The following is a 13,436-nucleotide window of genomic DNA, read 5'->3' as shown; positions in this document are numbered from 1 at the left end:
GTGGGGCATGCCAGAACCTCCCAGGTGTGTGTCAGACACTTTATTTTGGCAAACTGGAACTTGTATATTTCTGTAATAAACAATGTGATTCTGTTCATTTTTCAACCACTTAAAGGGGGGTGGAATTGTGTCCTTTCAAAATTCAAACAAAGGGGCACCTGAGTGGCTCAGTCAGTTAAGTGTTGGACTTCAGCTCTGTCATGAGCTGAAGTTGATTTCAGTTGATTTCAGCTCTGTCATGAGCTCGGTGTCGTGAGATCCAGCCCCTCATCAGGCTCTGCACTGAAGAAGCAGGGAGTCAGCTTCTCTCCCTCTCCCCCCCGCCCCACCTCAGGTTCTCTCTCTCTCTCTCAAATAAATTTTTTAAAAATAGACTATTGATTTAAAACATGAGACATAGTTTTCTGTTCCATTAATGTCAAGAATACCCAGAAAGGATTAGCAAACTATAGCTGGAATATGCAAAATTTATAATTTTATGGAATTTTTTCAGAGTTTCTTCTTTCTTCTTTCTTTCTTTCTTTCTTTCTTTCTTTCTTTCTTTCTTTCTTTCTTTCTTTTTCTTTCTTTTTTCTTTCTTTCTTTCTTTCTTTCTTTCTTTCTTTCTTTCTTTCTTTCTTTCTTCTTTCTGAGGTCATTCTTTAAAGTATATACTTTTCGCCTCAGGTAGACAAAGAATACTTACATTTGGAAGTTAAACAAGTTTGCTTCTGGAAAAAAAAATAAAGAAGATCTGCTGGGAGACCTGTTTTCTTCTTAACAGGGCCAATTATACACACACAAAAAAAGCCAGAAACACAAAGAAACCACAGCAGTGTAGGAAGGGATTCTTCTAGTACTCTACCTGGAATGAACAGGTCTCCCTGAGGTTATTTTTCACTGGAACTTAGATCCCATTAGGGATAGCTCAGCAGACTAACGTGCTGAGCACAACTCAGGCAGGAATCTCGCTGGCCATAAACCTTTCAGAAATACACATTTAAGCCAGCTTGGGCTAGGAGCCAAGACAATACAGTAATCCACTTGGACAGCTGAGGAGGTAAAGTTGGGTCAGAGCTAAGTAGCCCCAGCTGAAGGCTCGCAGCTCACCTACCACCTGACGGAGCCCAGGCGCAGGGCTCTGCAGCGCAGGTGTCTGGGCGTGGTGCCTGAGGCTTAGCCCCTCAGCCATCGGCTCTGTTACTGTGATTACCTCAGCTCCGATACTTAAGTTTTTTTTTTTTTTTAAAAGACTTTATTTATTTATTCATGAGAGACACACAGAGAGAGGCAGAGACACAGGCAAAGAAAGAAGCAGTTTCCCCGTGGGGACTTGATCCCAGGACCCCAGGATCACGCCCTGAGCCAAAGGCAGACGCTCAACCCCTGAACCGCCCAGGGGCCCCCTGATACTTAAGACTTGCCAAAGTGAATACATTCCCCCAATTCATGCATGGATGCTGAACTGAGCTGCTGAAATAAAATCCTCATTTTTTTAAATCGTAATTTTAATAAAATTTTCTCCCAGGCTTCATTTCATTTATTCAATAAATATCTATTGAGTGCTTCTTACGTGTTAGGGTTTATCTTATAGTTAAGCCAAGCAGAGGAACAAGAGCTGCCAAGGTTTGCCCTTTTGAGTTTCTTTCCAAGTGAGCAAACTCCCAAAGGAGTCAGCAGAATTGATATTTTCTGTGGCAGCTGCCAGCTGTGGGGAAACAAAAGTGTCACAGATTACTGGTGACAGATGGAAGCAATAGCTTGGGTTCAAACAAAATGCAAGTTTATGGACCAACATTATAAAAAGGCCAAATTACTTTAACTAGTTACACAATGTTTTAAGGTGCTGAGTAGTATACAAGTATAATTTAGATAAGCCCTTTGGTGTTGTCAAAATGCTAGTAGATTTGAAAATTAAAACATTGCCATAATGAGATGGGTTAACACCCTCTGTCTACTCTCTACCTTTAGTGTAGTAGCCAGAGTGCTTTCTGCTGCAAGTGACTGAAGCCCAACTCAAAGTCATCCAAGCATATGAGTTTATTGACTTGTGTAACTGGTAAATTCAGGGTAGGACTGGTTTCAGGATGACACATCCAGGGTCTCAGATGAGCTGGTTAGGTTTCTCTCTCAACATTTTTTCCCCTCACTGTTCTGGACCTATTCCCTTCTATACAGGTGGGCTTTCTCAGGGAAATTATCAGACAATATCCCCTAGTTCTCATCTGCCATCACCTCCCTAATGCAAAAAGCCAAACAGCTCTAAATGTAAAGCCCAGAAGGGGTGTTCATTGGTCTGACTTGGGTTGCATGCCTTTGCCTACTAAAACCAGATAAATAGGGTGTTAGGAATGTCTGGAATGTTCTGTGCCCACTGAGCAGGGTCCTGGTTGAGCAGCCCCACCAAAAATCACACGATTGCACTGCTGTGGGGGAGAACCAATTCCCCAAAGAAGAAGAGCTATGCAAACAACGTCAAAAGACATTCTTGAAGATTCCAATCCTAAACTTTGAATCTGCCCTTACTTCTTGGTTCAGCAGTGTTGCATTGAAAGTTTGACTAACATGGTTATATTTCTGGCTTGGTGGTTCTTCAACTTCAACTAGCATCAGAAACATCTGGAAGGCTTGTTGAAATACAGATTGCTGGGACTCACCCCAGAGTTTCTGATTTAGTAGGTCTCTTTCCAAGTGATGCAGATGCTGCTAGTTGGAGGACTGCATTTCAAGAACCACTGTTTTGATTTTTTTTTTTAATTGTCAAGGAGCTTCTTATCCAAATAAATACCACTCCTGGATATATTTGGTAAAAGTTTTCTAATATTCAGGAACATATCATTCTCATGCTGATTAACATTGTGGCCTTGGGCAAGTTATTTAACCACTTTGCCAATTTTTTCTTGTGTAAAATGGAAATAATGGTGCTAACTTCCTATGGTTGTTGCAGAGATTAAATGAATTAATATACATAATATATTACACTACATACATATACTATATATGTACACTACATTACACTTAGAAGTATGTAGTATATAACACAGAAGTGTTTGCAAGTATTTAAACTGCTCCAAAAAATAGAGGGAAATCATCCAAAGTATTTTATAATGGAATCAAAATACCAGTATCAAAGCCTAAAAAGGATTATGCACACCTATGTCACTGATGAATTAACCAACCATGAAAATCCTAAATAAAATAGTAGCAAACAGAATCTAGCTGTACATTCAAAGAATATAATATCAAAGCCAAGTGGATTTTATTCCAAGAAGGGAAAGATGAAAAAAAAAAAAAAAGCAGGGAAAGATGATTCAACTAAATCTACAAATATAGTTACTATAGAGATAGGTCTGAAGCAAAAAAAAAAAAAAAAATATATATATATATATATATATATATGGTCATTTCAAATGCTGGAAGGGTAATCATTACTGACTCCTGATGAAATATTTTAGTAAAGTCAGAATAGATGGGTAGTAGATTTTGTCATTTCTATCTTTGACTATCCAGTGTCAGCATCCCATTATGGAGTACGGAGTTTCGTGCATCTTGGTGGGAAAAAGGGAACCCCTTAAAAAGCCAGTAACTTGTTTTCCTGACCCCCGGGGAACCATAGTGCAAACAGCAGCCAAGCCCGATCAACCAGAGACCCTCACCCAGGACTCTGAGTCAGGAGTGGGTAAAGCAAAGAATCAGAGGTGAGTTAGAACTTAGTCTGCAGGCAGCAGAGATGGTAGGATCTTCAAGGGTGGCAGAGGCATCTCAACCTAGTTTTTTTTTTTTAAGATTTTATTTATTTATTCATGAGAGACACACAGAGACAGAGGCAGAGACACAAGCAGAGGGAGAAGCAGGCTCCATGCAGGGAACCTCATGTGGGACTCGATCCTGGGACTCCAGGATCACACCCTAGGCCAAAGGTAGGTGCCAAACCACTGAGCTACCCAGGGATCCCCTCAATCCAACTAGTTTTGAGGAACAATTTTGGCTGCAATCAAGCTTCCCAGCTTTTTATTTTTTATAAGAGATAAAATTTGAATTTACTTTTAAAAGATCAGTATGATTGTGTCTTACAAAAGCACTAAAAAAGCATTGTAGACAGAGGAAACAGAATGTGTTTTTTTCTGATGACCAAAGGGATAAAAAAAAAAAGAGAAACAATGGGTAAATGCTATAGGAAGTCAAAGAAAATTGGCAAAATCATGACTGCCCTATAGAGACTGATGGGTCACTACTTGGTAGAAACATTGCATCAAAGGCTCACATGTTTGGGACACCTGGGTGGCTCAGCGGCTGAGCATTTGCCTTTGGCTCAGGGTGTGATCCCAGGTCCAGTAATCGGGCTTCCCACAGGGAACCTGCTTCTCCCTCTGCCTATATCTCTACCTTTCTCTGTACCTCTCTTTCATGAGTAAGTAAATAAAATCTTAAAAAAAACCTCACATGTTAGATGGATCCTTGTACCAGATGATTTCAGGTGATTTGCAATCCTGAGACTTATTAATGGATGCTTCTCATAGGATATTCAAGGAATAAGCAAAACTCCCAAACTTCAAGGGAATCCCCAATTTCATGATTCCCGGTCTTTCTTGTTTTTAGGTTGGGTTTGGATCTTCAGTCTTCACAGAGATTCCAAGAATGATCAAATAGCCTTGTGAAATTTTCTTCCAGTAAGTTACTCAGATTCTGTTTCTGATGGGAAAGAACCTTGAAACCAAGAATTTTGACCAGTGCAAGATGAATATCTTCTTGACTTGATTTTAAGAGTGTGTATCTTAAGCCAATAGCCAACCTTATATTTAATGGTGAAATACCAAAAACCCCTTAATGCCACCAATATGCAAATGTGATGTCTACGATCATCCACCATAGAAATCTCTGGATTTTTTTTAAATGTTAAGGAGAAGGTGGCAGGCAACAACTTTTATACCACTAAAACCTTGCAAACACAAGTGTGGGCATGGAAAGATGAATGGCGGTAGAAGGTCTAAATGCAGTCAAGGAGAGATTTCCAGAAACCAGGCCAAAGGAGTTGCAGCAGAGGAACATGATAATATGTCTAAAAAATGATAATATGTCTTAACAGATGTTCATTCCCTCTCTCAGCAGTTTACTGCTGGGGATTCAGCCTAAGAAAATAATCAGGGCTGAGAACAAAGATTTGTGTGTAAAGGGCAGAAAATTTGCACCTGGCCACAATAGACGACAAGCAGGCTCTCTTGTAAGTAGGAAACTGCTGTCTTTATTTCTTCCTCTCCTCACTGCCCATCTCCTCCTCTTAACTTTCTTCTCCTCCACCTTTGCCCCCTGCCCCTCCAGTTCTTTTCCTTTTTCCTCCCCTTCCTCCTCTTCTATCTCCACCCCCCACCTCCTTTCCATCTCTAACTTTCTCATACCTTCATAACCTCTTAGTCATAAGAGAGAAGGTCCTGGGCTAGATGAAAGGAGCAGGTTGGGAAAAAAGTAGGCTTAGTACTTCTGAGGACAGATACATTAAAGTATGAGGGAAAAACAAGATCCTAAAGATATTTATAAAGAAAAAGGAAGGGTACTTGGATGGCTCAGGTGGTTAAGCATCTGCCTTTAGCTTAGGTCATGGTCCTGGGGTCTTGGGATAGAGCCCCACATCGTGCTCCCTACTCAGTGGTGAGCCTGCTTCCCCTCCTCCTCTCCCTCCATTTGTGATTTGTGATTACTCTCTCTCTCTCCAATCAATAAAATCTGAAAAGAAAGAAAGAAAGAAAGAAAGAAAGAAAAGAAAAGAAAGAAAGAAGAGATAACTAGATGATATGAAAGACTAGCCCCTAACTCACTGGATTGAGACTAACTTATATGAATTTATTATGTGATTTTAGCATAAAGCCTTCTGTGCACGTGTTCCCCAGTCGCACTTGGGAATCTTAGGATTTTCAGCACTCTGGACCTTGTTGAGAGGCATCTGGCATATAGCCAGAATTTATTGAATCCTCATTATTTCCTAAAATCTTGTTCTTATGTAAATCACTTGATTTAATTTGCACAACTGCCCAATGAGATAGATGCTATTGTGATCTTGAATAAAAAGATGAGGAGCAGAAGCTTTGAGAAGTAATGAGTGGGATGTGATACCAGGCAGACAGGCACCAGAACCCCCACTCCTAACTACTAAGTGGCAATGTCCCAGTTGGCTAGTAAATCTAGAGGACACTTAAAAACTAGTTATTTGGGTCCAAGAGGCCTCCCATTCTCCTAACTCAGTTTGGTCATACGATATGGGAACCCCTATTCTTTTTGCTGGCTGAACTTCATGGGGATGCATCAAGTCTTTCCACATTTCCTATTATTCTCTCCTGGCTGCCCAGTGTGGTGTACAGAGGTTAAGCTTTAGGAACATATAGACACGAACTTCGCTTACATCCTGGGGACTGGCTGTGTGACTGAGTCTAAAAGGTTGTCCAACTGGGAGTCCAGGTCCTGTGACTGACCAGAACAGGTACTGTTCTTCATTGCTCTTTGAAACATCTTGCAGAACTACCAAGAGTGCAAAAGGGGTCTGTGTTAGTGAGACAGTTTCAGCCATGCAGCCTTGGACAGGATGAGCAATGCCACGTGACAGCAGCAGATGTGAGTAGAGAATTTCTTTGATTATCCAGGTTTCAGCTGGATACCAGACTCCCTCCTTCTGGCTACAATAATAACAGTATGAAGGTTCCCTCTAATCTAGAGCAACTTTTTTAGATATGCATGTCCCCAAGGCAAGAGTGAGAAGTGTGGAGGCTGAGCGTCTGAGTTTTGGCTCCTGCAGAGACACAAACAAGGACCGCCCCTTGAAATGAAGAAGCACCCTCAGAGAGTCCTAATCACATTGGGTGTGGGGCTGGAGGACACAGGGGATAGAAACTGAACTTGCCGATCTTCCAAGGATGTGCATGTGGGAGGCATCACTTTCCCCGCAAATTATCAGGTGGGATGCCCCAGTTCCATTTTGAAGAGAACAGAACATTCATATTGTTGCTCTGAAGTTCTGAAATCTTACATTGGGCATTGGTGATGACTTTACAGGTTGTCTCATTAACAACCCACCCAATATTTAAATCTCCTTGCCAAGAGTTGTCCAGCCTATTTCGACAGATCTTGACACTGCAATTCATTATGTTTTGAAGCAACTCCTCTCGTGTTTGGGAAACATTAATAAAATGGTATTTGAAAATTGTGCCAAAATCCGTCTCCCTGTAATGTTCATTCTTCGGTCTGGGTGCTACACTGAGGCAATATGGGCTAAGTCTAGTCAATATTCCATAAAACACCTTTCAAAAATGTAAAGGCAGCCGGCATAAGGGAGATGGCTCCTAAGAAGCCAAACATGCTCAAGTCCATTCCTCCAATTGTTTTTGCGTGACATGTGTCAGGGCCCTCAATGCTCCTGATTTCTCTCCATGAGAACTTGGCAGTTATCTCTTTTCCTTCCAAAATACAACATCCAGAACTAAATGTCATGCTTCTGAAGTAGGAAGCAACTGTCAACTATGCTTTTCTATTAATGCAGACCAAGAGCATACAGACTTTTTTTTTTTTTGTAGAAACCTCAAAATGGGTGGAAATTGATATAACTGCTGGCTACATTCCCTAAATAATTTTCACATGCGTTGTTTCTAAACCCTGCTTTCACTTTGCTCAAGGCAGCTGCTGTACTCTTGTGACACTCAAATGCCCTCAGGGGTATGTTCCAGCAACAGAAGGAATAGTCCATCCAATATTATTAAATCTGTGTTTCCAGATTCAAGACAATCTCATGCTTTCAATCACGCATCGTATCTTTTTATAAAAGAATGATTTAGTATTTCTTAAAATGCCAGAGAGTATGCCTGATTCCCTAATGTTTTAGCCATTATGCTTTGCTATGCAAATGTGGAAACAACCTAACGATTATTGGCATTTTTTTTTCAGATAAAATTTAAGCTTAATTTAGAAATATCTTTACTATTCCAGTTCAAAACAATGGATTCTCAGGAAAATGTCCTAGTGTTTGTATTAAGTTTACAGACTAATCTTTCAGACTGTCAGGGAAATTGCTAGTTTTATCATCATAAAGCCCAACTCTTAAAATGTAAAACAATAATTCACTTTATAGTATCTAAGGGTTTGAAAAAAGATTAAAATTAAAGTATGTGATAGTAATGTTTAGAAAACCTTATAGGATTTTTTCAAGCACTAGATTGTTGCCCTTTTATCTAAGTTTAGCTTAGATAAGTACTTAAAATCTCAGAAATCAATGTTACACAAGCAGAGTGTCAGTGCAAGATTAGTGTGCTTGGAACTGCCAGGGCTTCGTATCTGTCTAGCAGAGTAAGTAGAATTTGCCAAGTTCTTTACAAGTATGCGAATTTCTAGGTTTTTTTTCAAAAACAATATTTGGGTCATTTAAAAAAGAATCTTACAAATAATTCAGCTGAAACTAGTTTATTAGTTCAAAACAAATTACTTCATACTTCATCATACTTTGGAATTGTGCATATTTTAAATTACATTTGGCCTCCAGTGGTTGGTTCATGGCCTTTTCCCACGTGTATTTTTGGCAAACTTGAAATATTTAATTTTTCTAAAAGCAAAGAAGGGAAATCGATTTCACTTGAAAACTCATTTAAAAAGTACTGAATAGGGATCCCTGGGTGGCTCAGTGGTTTAGTGCCTGCTTTTGGCCCAGGGCATGATCCTGTAATCCCAGAATCGAGTCCCACATCGGGCTTCCTGCATGGGGCCTGCTTTTCCCTCTGCCCGTGTCCCTGCCTCTCTGTGTGTGTGTGTGTCTCTCTCTCATGAATAAATAAATAAAATCTTAAAAAAAAAGTACTGAATAGAAAAATGAAACTCTTGATATTAATGTACACACCCTACAAAAAGAAAACTGTTTTACTCCCTGGCGTGCAGATAGACAAAGTTACACACAGGACAGGCCCTCCCTCTCCACCTTCCCCAGAGGCCAGGGTTCTGGATGGAATTTCTAGAGGTGGAGACTGCATTTAGTCGGTGTTCTGTGAAGGACGCAGCAGAGCAGTGAATCATCCTCTAGGAGCTGACCTGCCACTGACTTTGGTCCTCCAAACTCAGGCTGAGCACTGATGCCTTTCTCCACCCACTTCTTCCTGTGTGGCCCCTCCCCTCCTCTCTTTTTCTCCAATGGAAATTTAACTTGGTTGGAAGGTGAGAAGGGGTTGGTGGAGAGAAGAGGGCGGGAAACTGTAAATGTGTATTTAAATTTTTCAGCCTTCCCCTAGACCAGTGACTTTATAACTTAAACATGTCAATAATGGAATCCATCCCATAAAGCAAAGAATGACTCATAAGTAGTTCATCTGGGAGAAGCCCTCAGGTGCATGCAAAGAATTACAGTGGGTGCAGGGTGGGTGAGAAGGTGTGAAAGTCACACATAATTAACCTTTGAAGTTCTCTATAACCAAATGACTTTAGAGAGAATAACATTGGGTAACCTTCAATTAATAACAAACTAAAAGTATTTATGGGGGTAATTCCTCTAGGTTCTGCACATTAAGTGAGATGAGAGAAAACCCATAAAAACAAAAACAATGTCCTTAATGAAAATGTGTGCAATTCTTCAGAAAAGTAATGTAGGCTAAGTGTTTTCAATGTTTATCATTATCTTTTTTAAAAAAAGATTTTGTTTTTTTTAAAGATGTTATTTATTTGAAAGAAAGAGCACAAGTTGGGGGAAGTGCAGAGGGAGAAGGAGAAGCAGACTCGCTGAGCAGGGAGCCCCATGTGGGGCTTGATCCTAGGACCCTGGGATCATGACCTGAGCTGAAAGCAGACACTTAACTGACTGAGCCACCCAGGCTTCTAAAGATTTTATTTTTAAGTAACCTCTACATTGAACATGGGGCCAGAACTCATAACCTTGAGATCAAGAACCGCATACTCACCGACTGACCTAGCCAAACACCCAGATTTGTCCTTAATTTCTGTAGTGGAATGAAATTGTTCTTTTCAGGGTTCATCAATAAGCCCATGTTGCCAATCACTTCTCTTCTGTTTTGTGTGTGTGTGGAAAGCATTCAACACAGTTGACCACACTTTCTTTTCTTTTTTCTTTTCCTTTCCTCTCTTCCCTTTTCCTTCCTTCCTTCCTTCCTTCCTTCCTTCCTTCCTTCCTTTCTTTCTTTCTTTCTTTCTTTCTTTCTTTCTTTCTTTCTTTCTTTCTTTCTTTTTCTTTTTCTTTCTTTCTTCTTCTTTCTTTCTCTTTCACCAAAAATTATATATATGTGGTATAAAGACTCAAATGATTCCATAAGGTTTATTTTTGACATTAAATTAAAATTTTTTTCAAGGCCAGTCTGTGGGGGTTGAGGTAATTGGTTGACAGACATTAAGGAGAGCATATGATGTGACGAGCACTGGGTATTATATGCAACTGATGAATTACTGAATGCTACATCTGAAACTAACAATGTACTACATTGGCTAATTGCATTTAAATTAAAAAAAAAATTCTTTTCAATCCCGGCTGTTCCTCCCCTCAACCTTTCACCATACTCATATTGTGCTTCCATTTCCCAGAGTTTTGAGCTCTTTTTGCTCATTATTTTGATATGGAGCTCCAAGTCTCTAACAAATGTGCATAGAACACCACTTCTTGAATTTCCCATTTTAGGTATTATCAATTGATTTCACGCTTTGGGCAATGAGGAATTAATATAGATTTGGTCAGTCTGCCCTCTTTCTTACACATACACATACACACAAACCCCACATGTATTGCACTTGGCAACAAGCATACTTCTCATCCTCTTGATTCCAAAAAAGAGTTGAATTATAAAAGTACTTTTGGGGCACTTGGGTGGCTCAGTTGGCTAAGCATCTGCTTTCAGCTCAGGTCATGATCTCAGGGTCCTGAGATGGAGCCTTGCATCTGGCTCTCTGCTCAGTGGAGAGCCTGCTTCTCCCTCTCCCGCTGCCCCTTTCCCTGCTCGCTGTCTTGCTCTTGCTCGCTCTCTCTGTCTGGTAGCCTCCTGAGAAAAAGTATGTGAGTGATCCATCTTTTTTACTGCTGTATGGTCGTCCATTGTGTAAACATATCACAGTTTGTTTGTTTTTTTCATTTTACTGTTGATATGCTTTTGGATTGCTTCCATATGGGAACTGCTATGAATAGTGCTGCCATGAAAATTCTAGTGCATGTTTTTTGGTGATTTATCTAAGAATATTTACTGCGTATATACTTTGGAGTGAAATTTATGGTACAGGAGATGAATGTGTTCAGAGAGAATAGGTATCGCCAAAACATTTTCTGGTGTTGTTGGATGGACTTACATGCTCTTGCCAGAATGTCTGAGAATCCAGGTTCCTCTACAATCTTGCCAACACTTGTTGTTTGCTGCGTTGTTAAAATTAGCCTTTTTTGAGGGTTTGTAATGGTATCTTACAATGGTCTGAATTTTCATTTCCCTGGCTACTAATAAAGTTAAATGCCTTTTCACATCCTCCTATGTGATGTCACTGTTTAAATCATGTCTCTACACTTGATAAGATGAGCACTGGCTGTTATACTATATGTTGGCAAATTGAATTCAAATTTTTCTAAAATGTCCCTACTTTTTCTATTAGGATTGTCCTTTTCCTATTGGATTATGTTATTATAGATATAAGTCCTTTATCAGATACATGTTTACTGGATATCTTCTTACTCTGTCAGTTGCTTTCATCATCTCTTAATGGTATCTTTTGCTAAACTAAAATTTCAGATGTTATTACAGTCCATTGTATATATTTTTTCTTTTATGGTTAGTGTATTTTATGTCCTTTTTAAGAAATCTTGCCTTCTAAAGATCAAGAAGATATTCTCATATGTTTTCTTCTAAAAGCTTTATTGTTTTACCTTTCATCTGGAATTGCATCTGGAAAAAATTTTCTGCGCATGTTGAAATATTTCAGTATGGTGAAGGACTCTAACACATTGTCCTGCTGGCTCAAGCTTGCATATCCAGTATCAATCCAAATCAACTGTGAGATATCTTAGTTACGGACTGCTGAATTTGATTTGCAAATATTTTCCTTGGAATTTTTATTACCTTTTTTTTTTAATATTTAATTTATTTATTCATGAGAGACACACACAGAGAGAGAGAGAGAGAGGCAGAGTCACAGGCAGAGGGAGAAGCAGGCTCCATGCAGGGAGCCATGTGGAACTCGATCCCGGGTCTCCAAGATCATGCCTGGAGCTGAAGGCAGCGTTAAACCGCTGAGCCACCAGGGCTGCCCTTATTATCTTTATGTTAACGAGTGAGGTTAAATTGCATTTTTCTCTTATACTTCTTTTGGTGTCAATGTTATATCAGTTCATTAAAATGATTTGGGAAGGGTTTATTCTTTTTCTATGCTCGATGAGATTACAATTAACTGGCACTTGAATTTTTGGTAAAACTTGCTTGTCAAATTATGTGGACCAAGTTGTTAGGTTTATTTTGCAAGGAAAGCTTTTAAAGCTATTAATTCAATTTATTTAATAGTTAGAAGACTGTATGGTTTCTCTGTTTCATCTTGGACTATTTTATTAAATCATACTTTACATAAATTTGTCTATTTCATGAAAGTTTTCAAATATATTACACTAATATTTTCCCTAATTTTTCCTTTCTTATTAATCTGTCCTGTCCTGCATCTACACTGTTGTCTCCCTTTTCATAGGATTGTGTCTTCCTTTTTTCTTGATCTAACTTGTAGATGGTAGTCAAATTTTTGTTCTTTCCAAAGAATCATCTTTGAGATTTAACTTTTAAGCTTAGAAAATTATTAGTTTTAAAAATATTGCAATAAAATTTGTATGTGTTTCAGAGATTGTGATTTTTTTTTTGGATAGTTTTGTGTTTTATTTTGTGGCCTGCCACATAAACAAATCTTTAAAATGTTCCATATGAGCTCAACAAGAATGTATCTGATTACATATCCATTAGATCTGGCTTGTTGATCATATTGTTTAAATCTTTAATACCTCGATGATTTTTTCCACTTAAAGGATCGTTCATGAGAGATATATGAAAACCTCCTTCTTAGATAGGGAATTAGCTAATTTCCTCTCAAAGTGCTAATAAATTCTGCTTTCTATATTTGTTGCTATGTTAGTAAATGGATAAAAGTTTAGAAGTATTTATCTTCTATCTGAATTGAGCCTTAAATAATATGTAGTGATCTTTTTAACTCTAATAATGCTTTTTTCCTAATAGCTTATTACTACAACCTGATATTATAGCCTTCTCTCTTTTAATATTATTTATGTGTATTTTTCCATGTTTGAAATGCATGGTACTTTAAATGTCTTTTTTTGGGGGGGGGATCTTTTTTTTTAAAGATTGATTGAGTGATTGATTGATTGGCAGAGACAGAAGCAGAGGGAGAAGCAGGCTCCATGCAGAAAGCCCGAGGTGGGACTTGATCCCAGGTCTCCAGGATCACACCCTGGGCTGTAG

General features: G+C 39.0%; 1 long non-coding RNA gene across 1 annotated transcript in view; it reads right to left on the bottom strand.

Annotated features, from left to right (window-relative positions):
- Window positions 1-633: 633 nt before the first annotated feature.
- Window positions 634-13,436, bottom strand: part of LOC140641270 (uncharacterized) — a 35,260-nt gene continuing 22,457 nt past the window's right edge. The window contains exon 3 of the long non-coding RNA XR_012037819.1: window positions 634-710. This is a non-coding gene — a long non-coding RNA (uncharacterized lncRNA). The remainder of the gene's footprint in view (window positions 711-13,436) is intronic.

This window comes from Canis lupus, chromosome 10 (assembly GCF_048164855.1).
Source record: "Canis lupus baileyi chromosome 10, mCanLup2.hap1, whole genome shotgun sequence".
Classification (NCBI taxonomy): domain Eukaryota; kingdom Metazoa; phylum Chordata; class Mammalia; order Carnivora; family Canidae; genus Canis; species Canis lupus.
The sequence above is the reverse complement of the archived record's forward strand: the minus strand, read 5'-3'. Positions and strand labels throughout refer to the sequence as shown.